Genomic DNA, 12,137 nt, shown 5'->3' on the forward strand with positions numbered 1-12,137 from the left:
CTGTAAAAAAAAGTTAAACATGTTTAGAGAAAATACTTAAAAATAATAATATATAGTGAAAATGCATTATAAAAAGGTAAACCTAAATCCAATCAATTAAAAATATATATGTTAAACATTAATGAACTAAACACACTGGTTAAAAAGCCAAAGTTGTCAGGGTGTATATAGAGCAAGCTTAGCTATGTATTTTCTATCAGAGTCTCACTTTAAATATAAAGATGCTAGATTACAAATAAACAGATGGGAAAAGATATACCATGCAAACAGCAAGCATTAGAAGATTTGAGTTGGTATAGTATTATCAGATAAAGTAGACTTCAAGACATAGAGTATTGCCAGAGATAAAGACAGACAATCCATAATAATAAAAGAGTCATTTCATCAATTAATTTCCCATTTAAGGTCTTGCTTCTCAAGGAAGCCCATAAGCAGGTGTAGTCTGGCTGCAGCTCAATGAAATTGAGAGGAGTCTGGTTTATCTAAACTACAGAGCTGCTGTATTTCTTTCAATTCTTCCCTTCTTCTTATGAACCTGTGCATTAAACCCTGATCAAATCATGCCTCATTCCCCATTTACTTTAATTAGTACTAAATCTTGTGGCAGACTGGGAATCAAGTGTCAACATCAGCTGTTCCCTGAGGATCCCTTTGGTTAATCCATAAACTTCCAATACATTTCAGATTCATTTTCTACCTGGTTATTTCATGGGACAACTAATATAAGCAGTTCTTTAAGTTCTTTGTACAGCTCACAGTATTCTGGTGATATCGGGAATATTCCAATTATTACAATTCCATGTATCAAATTCCTTCTCTACTTTCACATAAAAAGAAAGTCATGTCTATTTTGCATCAACATGGACTTAAGAGAAAGAGAATGTCCACGTATGTCTAGACAAATGATATTACATCACAATCCCTGAAGGAGCTATACAATGCTGAGGTGTGGGTTCCTTTTCTTGATGGGTGAGAGATTAATTTATAAATATGTTCCTTGAATTTGTTTCTGAAATTTTCAGCTACAAATTGCTAGTGGACTGTTTTGTAAATGAATTCACCCCAAAAGATAAATATGGCCAGTTGGCTTCTGTTGTACCCAACAAAAGAGTTCTAAAAGATAGCAATACTCCCTGGGAAGAAGGTGAAAGTACATCTCAAAATTCTTAGTATGAGCCATACCAAATTGCAACAAACTGTTTTGGGAAGAAGAAAAACATCAAGGAGAGGTTATCAGAATAGAATGCTGTCAGATGCTATATCCAGATAGAAGATATCCCATAGAAGATGAACAGATAAAGTTTCACTTCTTTTGCTATAATTTCAGAGCAGTGAATTTTACTCTATTATCAACATCAAACGAGAAAAATTTTTTTGCCACATGACTGGTTTCAAATCAATATTGTTTTTACACTCTGCATATATGTACATATATATAATACACAGACACACACACACACACACACACGCATACATTTCTCTCTTGAAAGAATAATATTGGTGGGGGTGGAGGGTAAGATGGTGGAGGAGTCACAGACTGAAATGACATCAAGTTGCAGGAGTTCAGCTAGATATCAAACCATTCTGAACACCTACAAACTCAATAGGAGATTGAAGAGAAGAAGAACAGCAATTCTAGGAACAGAAAATCAACCACTTTCTGAAGGGTAGGACGTGCAGAGAAGTGAATCAAAGCGACGAGAAGAGAGACTACGGGGGGAGGGGCCTGCTCCCGGCAAGTGGCAGAGCAGTGGAGCACAAAATCAGAACTTTTAGAAGTCTGCTCCACTGAGGGATATCACTCCAGAAGCTAAGCAGGGGTGGAGCCCTCACAGGGACTGTGTGGTCTCAGGACCCACGGGGTCAGTGAAAGACCGGGGGTGTCTGAGTGTGGCAGAGCTCCCAGGTATCAGAGCGGGGAAGCCGACTACAGAGACAGAGTCGAGGAGTGAGCTCTCAGCTCGGGGTTACCTTAAACCATGATCCATGGCAGTCGGGCCACAGTTCTTTGAGCAGGGATCCCACAAGTGGCAGATCCAGGGAGACTCACCTTCCTACTCTGGAGGCAGGAATCTGCTGGGTTTGGAGACTCCAAACAGGGTGGGTGCCTGAGATAGAAATGCTCGGTCACAGGCCGGGTGAGCAAGGAGTGCAGGCGGAGACCAGGGAGAAAGGAGTGACTGACTGCTTTTCTCTGAGGGTAAAATGAGGAGTGAGGCCCTGAGCTCTCGGCTCCAACAGGTCTAGAGATTGGGAGGCCGCCATTTTCATTACTGTCCCCAGAGCTCTACGGAAAGCATTCAGGGAACAAAAGCTCCAGAGAGTGAACTGGAGCAGATTACTTAGCCTGGCCTCTGGCAAGGGTGGCGCAATTCAGCTGCGGGCAGACACACTTGAGAATCACTACAACATGCCCCTCCCCCAGATGATCAGCAAGAAATCCAGCCAAGACCAAGTTCACTGATCAAGTAGAACAGCGAAATTCCAGAGATACAGGAAAGCAAAGCATGGAATTCGCAGCTTTCTCCCCATGATCCTTTAGTTTTGCAAAATTTAATTAAATTTTTTTAATTTTTTTTTCTTATTCTATTTTTTAAATTTTCCTCTTTCCTCTTTAACGTTTTTTAACTAGTTTATCTTAAAAATACATTTCTAAAAAAAATCTTTTTAAACCTTAATTATTACAGTCATATTTTATACTTCATTGTATTTAACCTTATTTTTTGTATACATGCAGGGTTTTTTCTTTTCTAAAAAAATGTTAGGATACAATTTCTTCCAGTAGATCAAAATATACCCTAAATCTAGCACAGGGCTTTGTTCTAGTCTCTAGGATGAGCACATTCTCTCCCCACCACTTTTTTTTCTTTCTTTTTCCAACCAACTTACTTTATAAATTCCTTTTGTAGGATTTTTTTTTTAATTTTCATCTTTATAGTCATATTCCATTCCTTCATCATGTTTACCCTTATTTTTATATACATATAAGTTTTCTTTCTTTAAAATTTTGGGAAGTAGTTTCTTCTAAGAAACCAAAATACACCTAAAATCAAGTGTGTGTCACTGTTCTATTCACCAGTCTAATATATATATATATTTTTTTTTTCTTTTTACTCCCTTTCCTCCCCATGGTTTAGGGTCTCTTCTGATTTGGTTAGCATACATATTTACATATTTCTGGGGTCTTTGCCACCCTTTTAGTATTTTATTCTCTCGTTCATATATTGTTATCTGGATAAAATGACAAGGTGGAAAAACTCACCACAAAAAAAAGAACAAACTGATGGCTAGGGACCTAATCAATACAGACTTTGATAATATGTCAGATCTAGAGTTCAGAATGATGATTCTCAAGGGCTGGCTGGGCTCAAAAAAGGCACGGAGGATATTAGAGAAACCCTGCCTGGAGAAATAAAATCCCTTTTGGGAGAAATAAAAGGACTAAATCTAACCAAGCTGAAATCAAAAAAGCTATTAATGAGGTGCGATTAAGAATGGACACTCTTACTACTAGGATAAATGAGGCAGAAGAGAATTAGTGATATAGAAGACCAAATGATGGGGAATAAAGAAGTTGAGCAAAAGAGAGACAAACAACTACTGGACCACAAGGGGAGAATTCAAGAGATAAGTGATACCATAAGACAAAACAATATTAAAACAATTGGGATTCCAGAAGAAGAAGAAAAAGAGAGGGGGGCAGAAGGTATATTGGAGCAAGTTATTATAGAGAATTTCCCCAATATGGCAAAGGGAACAAGCATCAAGATCCAGGAGGCACAGAAAACCCCCTCATAATCAATAAGAATAGGTCCACACCCCTTCATCTAACAGTAAAACTTACTAGTCTTAGTGACAAAGAGAAAATCCCTAAAGCAGCTCAGGACAAAAAGTCTGTAACATACAATGGTAGAAATATTAGATTGGCAGCAGACTTATCCTCAGAGATCAGGCAGGCCAGAAAGAACTGGCATGATATATTCAGAGCACTAAATGAGAAAAACATGCAGCCAAGAATACTATATCCAGCTAGGCTATCATTGAAAATAGAAGGGGAGATAAAAAGCTTCCAGAACAAACAAAAATCAAAAGAATTTGCAAACACCAAACCAGCCCTACAGGAAATATTGAAAGTGGTCCTCAAAGCAAAGAAAGAGCCTAAAAGTAACAGACCAGAAAGGAACAGAGACAATATACAGTAACAGTCACCTTACAGTACAATACAATGGCACTAAATTCATATCTCTCAATAGTTACCCTGAATATAAATGGGCTAAATGCCCCAATCAAAAGACACGGGGTAACAGAATGCATTAAAAAAAAAAAAACCATCAATATGCTGCCTACAAGAAACTCATTTTAGACCCAAAGACACCTCCAGGTTTAAAGTTGGGGGGAGGGGGACAACATACCATGCTAATGGATATCAAAAGAAAGCTGAGGTGGCAATCCTCATATCAGAAAAATTAGATTTTTAAGCCAAAGACTATATCAAGAGATGAAGAAGGCACTATATCATACTTAAAGGGTCTGTCCAACAAGATCTAACAATTTTAAGTTTCTATACCCCTAACATGGGAGCAGCCAACTACATAGACCAATTAATAACAAAATCAAAGAAACACATTGACAATAATACAATAATAGCCCCCTCACTGAAATGGACAGATCATCCAAGCAAAAGATCAAAAAGGAAACAAAGGCCTTAAATGACACACTGGACCAGATGGACATCACTGATATATTCAGAACATTCCATCCCAAAGCAACAGAATACACATTCTTCTCTAGTGCACATAGGACATTCTCCAGAGTAGATCACTTCCTGCATCGCAAATCAGGTCTCAACCAGTACCAAAAGATTGGGATCATTCCCTGCATATTTTCAGACCACAACGCTCTGAATCTAGAACTCAATCACAAGAGGAAATTTGGAAAGAACCCAAATACATGGAGGCTATAGAGCATCCTACTAAAAAAACAAATGGGTCAACCAGGAAATTAAAGAAAAATTGAAAAAATTCATGGAAACAAATGATAATGAAAACACAATGGTTCAAAATCTGTGGGACACAGCAAAGACAGTCCTTAGAAGAAAGTATATAGCCATACAAGCCTTTCTTAAGAAACAAAAAAGGTCAAAAAATATACAACCTAACCCTACACCTAAAGGAGCTGGAGAAAGAACAACAAAGAAAGCCTAAACCCAGCAGGAGAAGAGAAATCATAAAGATCAGAACAGAAATCAATGAAATGGAAACAACAACAAAAACAACAGAACAAATCAATGAAACTAGGAGCTGGTTCTTTGAAAGAATTAATAAGATTGATAAACCCCTGGCCAGACTTATCAAAAAGAGAAGAGAAAGGACCCAAATTAATAAAATCATGAATGAAAGAGGAGAGATCACAGCCAACACCAAAGAAATACAAACAATTATAAGAACATATTATGAGCAACTATATGCCAGCAAATTTGACAATCTGGAAGAAATGGAGGCATTCCTAGAGACATATAAACTACCAAAACTGAACCGGGAAGAAATAGAAAACCTGACAGATCCATAACCAGTATGGACATTGAAGCAGTCATCAGAAATCTCCCAAAGGGGGCACCTGGGTGGCAAAATTGTTAAGCGTCTGCCTTCGACTCAGGTCATGATCCCGGGGTATGGGGATCGAGCCCCACATCAGGCTCTCTGCTCAGCAGGAGGCCTGCTTCTCCCTCTCTCACTCCCTCTGCTTCTGTTCCCTCTCTCTCACTGTGTCTCTCTCTGACAAATAAATAAAATCTTTAAAAAAAAAAAAAAAGAAAGAAAGAAAGAAAGAAATCTCCCAAAGAACAAGAGCCCAGGGCCAGACGCCTTCCCAGGAGAATTCTACCAAGCACTTAAAGAAGAATTAACACCTATTCTCCTGAAACTGTTCCAAAAAATAGAAGGAAAACTCCAAAACTCACTTTATGAGGCCAGCATTACTGTGATCCCAGACAATGAACCCATCAAAAAGGAAAATTACAGATCAATATCCTTGATGAATATGGATGCAAAAATTCTCACCAAAATACTAGCCAATAGGATCCAACATTACATTAAAATGATTATTCACATGTGTAAACCTGGTGATTCACAGACCTGTACCCCTGGGGATAAAAATACATTATATGTTTATTTAAATGAATTAATTAATTTAAAAAATGGTTATTCACAACAACCAAGTGGGATTCATTCCTGGGCTGCAAGGTTTGTTTAACATCCACAAATCAATCAATGTGATCCAATACATTAATAAAAGAAAGAACAAGAACCATGTGATACTCTCAATAGATGCTGAAAAAGCATTTGACAAAGTACAGCATCCTTTCTTTTTTTCGAAATATTTTATTTATTTATTTGAGAGAGAGAGAGAGAGACATCATAAGTAGGCAGAGAGGCAGGGAGAGAGAGAAGGGGAATTAGGCTCCTTGCTGAGCAGAGAGCCCGATGTGGGGCTTGATCCCAGGACCCTGGGATCATGACCCGAGCTGAAGGCAGAGGCTTTAACCCATTGAGCCACCCAGGCGCCCCAGTACAGCATCCTTTCTTGATCAAAACTCGTCAAAGTGTAGGAATAGAGGGTACATCCTTAATATCATCAAAGCCATCTATGAAAAACTCACAGCAAATATCATTCTCAATGGAGAAAAACTGAGAGCTTTTCTGCTAAGGTCAGGAACATGGCAGGACTGTCCACTATCACCACTGCTTTTCAACTTAGTACTAGAAGTCCTAGCCTCAGCAATCAGACAACAGAAAGAAATTAAACACATCCGATTCGGCAAAGAAGAAGTCAAACTCTCACTCTTTGCAGATGATATGATACTTTATGTGAAAAACCCAAAAGACTGCACTCCAAAACCGCTAGAACTTGTACAGGAATTCAGTAAAGTGTCAGGATATAAAATCAATGCACAGAAATCAGTTGCATTTCTATACACCAACAAGACCGAAGAAAGAGAAATCAAGGAGTCAATGCCATTTACTATTGCACCCAAAACCATAAGATACCTAGGAATAAACCTAACGAATGAGACAAATAATCTGTAACCAGAAAACTATAAAGTACTCACAAAATAAATGGAGGAAGACACAAAGAAATGGAAAAACGTTCCATGCTCATGGATTGGAAGAACAAATATTTTGTAAATGTCTATGCTACTTAAAGCAATCTACACATTTAATGCAATCCCTATCAAAATACCATCCATATCTTTCAAAGAAATGGAACAAATAATCCTAAAATTTATATGGAACCAGAAAAGACCCTGAATAGCCTGAATAGAGTAAGGTTGAAAAAGAAAGCCAAAGTTGGTGGCATCACAATTCCAGACTTCAAGCTCTATTACAAAGCTGTCATCAAGACAGTATGGTACTGGCACAAAAATAGACACATAGATCAATGGAACAGAATAGAGAGCCCAGAAATGGACCCTCAACTCTATGGTCAACTAATCTTCAAAAAAGCAGGAAGGAATGTCCAGTGGAAAAAAGAGTCTCTTCAACACATGGTGTTGGAAAAATTGGACAGCCACATTTCCTTTTCCTTACATCACACACAAAAATAGGCTCAAAATGGACGAAAGACCTTAATGTGAGACAGGAATCCATCAAAATCCTTGAGGAGAACACAGGCAGCAACCTCTTCAACCTCAGCCACAGCAACTTCTTCCTAGAAACATCACCAAAGGCAAGGGAAGCAAGAGCAAAAATGAACTATTGAGACTTCATCAAGATCAAAATCTTCTGCACAGCAAAGGAAACAGTCAACAAAACCAAAAGATGACTGACAGAATGGGAGAAGATATTCACAAATGACATAGTAGATAAAGGGCTAGTATCCAAAATCTAGAAAGAACTTATCAAACTCAACACCCAAAGAACAAATAATCCAATCAAGAAATGAGTAGAAGACATGAACAGACATTTCTGCAAAGAAGACATCCAGATGGCCAACAGACACATGAAAAAGCACTCAACATCACTCGGCATCAGGGAAATACAAATCAAAACCATGGTGAGATACCACCTCACACCAGTCAGAATGGCTAAAATTAACAAGTCAGGAAATGAGAGATGTTGGAGAGGGTGCGGAGAAAGGGGAACCCTCCTACACTGTTGGTGGGAATACAAGCTAGTGCAGCCACTCTGGAAAACAGCATGGAGGTTCCTCAGAAAGTTGAAAATAGAGCTACCCTATGATCTAGCAATCGCACTACCAGGTATTTACCCTAAAGATACAAATGCAGTGATCCAAAGGGGCATGTGCACCTGAATGTTTATAGCAGCAATGTCCACAATAGCCAAATGATGGAAAGAACCTAGATGTCCATCAACAGATGAATGGATAAAGAAGAGGTGGTATATATATGCAATGGAATACTATGCAGCCATTAAAAGAAATGAAATCTTGCCATTTGTAATGACATGGATGGCACTAGAGGGTATTATTCTGAGTGAAATAAGTCAGAGAAAGACAATTATATGATCTCCCTGATATGAGGAATTTGAGAGGCAGTTGTAGGGGGTATGGGGAGTAGGGAAGGAAAAAATGAAACAAGATGGGATTGTGTGGGAGAGAAACCATGAGACTCTTAATCTCACAAAACAGAATGAGGGTTGCCAGGGAGAGAGGGTATGGAGAGGGTGGTTGGTTTATGGGCACTGGAAAGGGTATGTTCTATGGTGAGTGCTGTGAAGTGTATAAGCCAGACGTTTCACAGACCTGGACCCCTCGGGCAAATAATACATTATATATTAATGAAAATAAATTTTTAAAATGGAATAATATTGGTGATCAGAACATGTACACATAAATTATCCTTACTTCATTTTCCAACATATGTGATCTTCTCTTTCTGTCACATAGCTTTCCATAAGGGACAGTAAATGAAAAACTTAAAATTTTTAAGGACTATTGTCTGCCAAGAGTTTATTGGAGTTCACTTATATTAGCCCCAATATTTCTGCCTTTATTTCAGGGAATCAAATGTTTCAAATCACAATTCATCCTGTTTTGAACATAAAAAGGCAATTAGAATTAAGGTGGCAATGTCTATAAGAATAAGAAAAAGAACTTTGTCCTTTAAGATCACCAGCTTCATTGCCAAATTGATTATTTAAAACAAAGATAAGTGTGTGCTAAGGTGAATGATGTAGGTTTGACTATACAAAATCCATTCATTTTGGTCACTTTCCTCATCAACTTAACTAGTCCTGCAGCAATACACATTGATCAGGGTTAAATTAATAAACCAACTAGGTTCCAAACTATTTATTTCATCAATACAGCCAAAAGGAGTATAAATGAAAAAATTGAAAAAGAGAAAAATAATAGCCTCTGTTTTATTCCTTTTTGTTTTCACTTGTGTTGAAAATTAGCTTGCTTTACAAAAAAAGAAACAATTATGAATCACAATCCATGTCATGTTCTTCAAAAGAAGACAATCTACTAGTAATGAAGATACAGTCTATATGAATTATAATCCTGCCCCTTATTAACCAAAGACACTCCTTCATAACCCACCATCCCTTCCACAGTAAAACAGTTCCCACCAACGTAAAAGGAAGGATATCAAGGAATCAAATAGAAGTTATTAGTATTAGAGATTCAAGTGCTATAAATGTACTGGGTTGCTAGTTTTATTATTAAACCACAAAAATTGGAATTTCTTGCAAATTCCTACCTATCCTTAATCCTTAAAACACACACAAATACAGAGTTCCTGCATATGTTTAATCCTTAAAGTACATAGATGGGGTGTCTGGGTAGCTCAGTACGTTAAGGGTCCGCCTTAGGCTCAGGGCTCCTGCCCAGCAGGGAGTCTGCTTCTCCCTCTCCCTCTGCTGCTCCCACTGCTTGTTCTCTTTTTCACTCTCTCTCTCGCTAATGAATAAATAGAAAATCTTTAAACACAGACACATATACATACACATACACATGTGGACACACACAGATTTTAAGCTCTTCACTTTCTCAGAGTGAGTATGATGAGCACATTTTGGTTACCCAATCCTGAGATTTCCATGAAGTAGATTCTCAGCATGTCCATGCTCTCGCCACCCACCTTCATTCATTCTAAAATATAAAAATGTTCAGCAAATATTTCTTGAGTATCTGTCACATGCCAGGCATTGAAAAAGATGTTAAAGTCCATTATGAATGTTTTCTGAATTCATTCTACTTGCTGTACTCAAGGGAAGTGTGGGTACCTCATAATCCCCCTTTTTCTTGCCCATGGAAGCTATGAATGTGTGTATGCGTGTACGCTTTAGAATTTGAGTTCACTCCATGCTCTCCTTGAACCCATCTTAGTGCACTGTACCCAAATACAATCCAAATTCAACCACAAAATGGATATTTTAAACAAAATTTTATTGGGATACAAAAGAGAACTCGCATTACAGTCATAGAGAAAAAATTTCTCCTGTCAATCCCTGTTAGCTCTATTTCTCCTCCACACCCTAGCTGATATAGCCTACTTGGTAAAACAAAAGCCCAGTAACATTCCAAACAACTTCCACAGGTAAAGCCTCGGTAGGTAGCCAAATCCCAAGCAACTGGTATTTTCATTACCCTAAAAAGCTTCAATTAAAAAATATTTATCTATAGGTATATAAATAACTATATATCTGCATTGTATTTATCTGTATCTCATTTCTTTTTCACTTGAATTTGGGCCACTGACCTAATGGCCCATGCTGTCTTTTTTAGCATATCATTTACCTGAGCAAATAAACCCATGACCATTCATCCTTAATTTAGAAAAAGAATGTCACACCTGGATTCCTAATAGCATAGAATATGCCCAAGTTATACACAGTCCCAGTTCTACTTTGTTGCTCAGCCTTAAACCAGCTCCAAATCAGATGTCCAGGTTAGGATACTGAAGTCCAAATTGTTTGGTTCCATTAAACAAACTCACTGGGACTGCTTATAGGCAACTCCATGGATGCCTATAGAACCTCCTGTCCACATAATCCCTTCTGTCTAAAAGCATCCATTCTCCCTCCAACCACTCCCTACCTCAATCCAAAACTTAATCAGGCTTCCCCAAATACATGTTCAAGATGGCCTCTGAGTTCTTAGGTCCAGAATAAGGATAAATAAAAGCTGGGTAAATGATGGAAATAGGGCAGGAGCATGCTCCTTACCTGCCTACATAAGCAGTCGTTCTCCAATTTTTCAAGAATCATAAAAGATGAATATATAAAATTGATAAAAACCAGATAAAGCCTCAGTGAGTGTAAACTGCTGTTTTTGTTGTTGTTCCTATTGTTGAAAGTATTATTTCTATTTGTTCCTCTGTCAATCATAGGAAAAAAGAGCCAAATCAAGATATTCTCTAAAAATGGGCACTTGTGGGGAGCCTGGGTGGCTCAGTCAGTTAAGTGGCTGACTCTTCATTTCAGCTCAGGTCATGATCTCAGGGTCAGATGGAGTCATGCTGGGGGTGGACTCTGCTTGGGATTCTCTCTCTCCCTCTCCCTCCATTCCTCCCCACAACCCCGCACTCAGGTGCTCTCTCTCTCTCTCCATTAGGTAAATAAATCTTAAAACAACAACAAAAACAACAAAGCAAGCACTTGCACTACAAGAAAACTGGAGGGAAGGAGGACTATCCTTGCCAAGGACAAGTTATAATTGATGATGGCTGCAACACTAATGAGCCTGCCTCCCATGGATATGGCTCCTGCTCCTAAGTACCCCTCAGAGGGGCAGCCATAGAGACAGATAGAAATGACCCATTCTCTTGCCAGAACCTCCCATGTGGCAACATCAATAATTGGAGCAGCACTGATCCTATGCCTTTAAATCCATGTTGTCAGCTCATACCATGTTTAGGGAAACAGACTCTCCAGGGAAATACCAGTTAATGAAATAACTAGAGAGAAGTCAAGTGTTACTCTAAGGCAGTACTTATGGTAGATGACCAGTGTGTATTATTAGAAAAGACTAGTGACGTGTAAAACACTTCTTTCAAGGCTTAATTAAACTAAAACTTTTAATGGTAAATTTAACAATTGTAAATAAAAATATTCTGTGTAGTTTCAGTTTTCCATATGAACAAGATATTTAAAGACAGATCCTCGTTTATTCAA

At 38.2% G+C, this 12,137-nt stretch overlaps 1 pseudogene across 1 annotated transcript in view; it reads left to right on the plus strand.

Moving 5' to 3' along the window:
• LOC308351990 (large ribosomal subunit protein uL4-like) overlaps positions 1 to 12,137 on the plus strand; it is a 536,185-nt pseudogene that overhangs the window by 69,117 nt on the left and 454,931 nt on the right. The window lies entirely within an intron of this gene.

Source organism: Martes martes (genome assembly GCF_963455335.1).
Source record: "Martes martes genome assembly, chromosome: 11".
NCBI lineage: Eukaryota > Metazoa > Chordata > Mammalia > Carnivora > Mustelidae > Martes > Martes martes.